Here is a 2,565-nt window from a genome sequence, read left to right as displayed (position 1 = left end):
AGTTGTAGTTAGGTAAAAGATCTTGAAATGAGATCATCTTGTATTAATGCAGTGGGCCCTAAATCCGATGACATGGATCATTATAAAAAGAGAACACACAGTCAGAAGAGGAGACATGCAAGGAAGGAGCCATATGAAGATGGAGGCAGAAGTTGAAATCATGCCAAGCCTTGGCCCCACACCAAGGAATGCCTGGAGTTATCAGAATCTGGAAAAGCCAAAGAATTCTCCCCTAGAACCCTAGAACGATTGAATATCTGATGACATCTTAATTTTGGTCTTCTGGCCTCCAGAATGGTAGGAAAATATATTTTTGTTGTTTTAAGCCCCCAAGTTTGTGGTTGTTTGTTTTGGCAGCCCTCAGAAGCCAATACATGAAGTTCGATATCTATATGCATAGAGAGAAACATTCAAAATGAACGTTACAGCAAATGTGGAAGGAAGAAAAATGTAAATAAAGTTGGAATTTATATCTTTATAAGTTTATGATTCATAAATTGCTCACTAACCCTGGGTTTCTCAGCAGAGGCACTATTGCTATTTGGGGCTGGATAGGTCTTTGTTGTGGGGAGCTGTTTTGTGCGTTTGGGGATATTGAGCAGTATGCCTGCCTTTATCTACTGGTAGATGGTAGTAGTGCCCTCCTGAGCCATGATGACCAAAAATGTTTCTAGAAGACCAGGACCAGGGTAAGATCACTCACCATGGGCACAACACAAGGGGATGCCAAAAACTAAGTAATCAGTATAAAGAATACTTAATGTGATATTTTAAGCAATAGAAGTTAATGCAAAAAATTAATGATAAAATACCAAAATTTTAAAGACAGAAGTAGTACCATTACTAAATAAGCCCTGGTTGGGGGGAGAAGGCAAATTGCCCTCTGATAAGAACTACTGCACAAACCTAAGATAAGTGATGGTGCAATATTGATGATGATTTGATCTGTTCATCATTCTCATTAGTCTCTTCATTATTAGGAGGAGAGGTTAAGCATTTCTGGCTCTGGAAGTAGACAGATCTGCACTTGCTTAGTACGTATCCTTAGGTGTACATTAAGTTCTCAGCTTTCTTGCCTGTAGATTGGATTAATGAGTACACTTATCTATAAAATTTATGAAAATGTCTGACATAATTTCTGTAAGGTGTGCAGCACAGTATTTGGAAAGTGCTTAGATGGTGGTAAACCACAATCATCAAAGATTAACAAATGCTATAAGAGATCTTCTTTCTCTAGTTTTAGAGAAGCTCTATTTAAATTTAAGAAACACTTGCGCGAAGACCATGGTGTGACCCAGACATATCAAGTGTGCTAAGTTGTGTTAACTACTGTAAATGTTATTTATATCATTGTATTTTATGCCACCTAAATAAATATCACAGAATCTTAAATTCAGACCCAGCTCCACAGCATGATATCCCTACAGATACTTAATAGCATGTAATTATGCAACAACTCTTAAGTGGTCTCTTAACAGACTTTGTGATTAATCTTAAATTATTTTTAAACTCCACTCGCATACTTCACACATGACAGAGACAATAGCATCGTTTTTCTGCTGTTTTCTGCTGAAATGGCTGCAGTAAATGGAAAGGTCCTGCCTCTGGGGTAGTAGCAGTAGTGAGGGACTAAGGGAGGTGAGTTTAGAATTCGGGAAATTATATATTATAATTTATACATATACATTAACATACATTATAAAAATTGTGAATATATAGACTAATTATTGTGGTACCACATTCATAGTAAATATACTACACACATATAAAATTACAGAAAGTATTAGATAAAATGTAGGACCTATAATTAATTTCTTAATAGTGGAGTTTAGATATTACAAGAACATTTGGATATCATTTATAGAGTATATTAAAGGTCAGTTTATGACATAGATACATACATAAACACCACATTCTTAAGTAAATGGATTAACATATAATATAAAATTAAATAGTGACTTAAACTTATAATGTTTTCATCTTCAAATTATTTGGTTGTAATGCATGTAATTGTTGAAAGCATTGAATATCAGTGTTAATAGAGGAATTTGTTATTATGCACTTCTGTTTTACATCTGAAAACAAAGCATATAACAGCCTTGAGATCATAACATCATCTTTCCTATAAAGAGCTCTCTGCAAATGTGGGCTAAAAAATAAGATTTATAAAAATTTTTCAATGAAGAGAAAATAAACACATTATTATATGCATCTTTTTAACATAAGTAATGCGAGATTTATCTTACAAGATCAAAAGTCACGGAGAAAAAGATAAAAAGCAGAAACTCAGAAAACGCAACTGGAGAACAAAAATGTCACCTTAGGAGATATCTATCCAAAATGCTGTCTTATCGAACAAGTGATAGCTATAAATGTTTCCCATTTTTATTATCCATGCCCTTCTTATAACTCATAAAACTGTATAGATTTTTCATTATATGTGCTAGGAATCCTGGAAAATGATGCTCCTGGCATATTGAACAATAATAAAAGAGAAATATGTTACAACCATTTTAATAGAACTGACATAGGTACAGAAGATTAATGGAACATACATACATACAC

The sequence above is a fragment of the Ursus maritimus genome, unplaced genomic scaffold (assembly GCF_017311325.1).
Source record: "Ursus maritimus isolate PB19 unplaced genomic scaffold, ASM1731132v1 scaffold_16, whole genome shotgun sequence".
Taxonomy (NCBI): domain Eukaryota; kingdom Metazoa; phylum Chordata; class Mammalia; order Carnivora; family Ursidae; genus Ursus; species Ursus maritimus.
Note: the sequence above shows the minus strand (reverse complement) of the source record.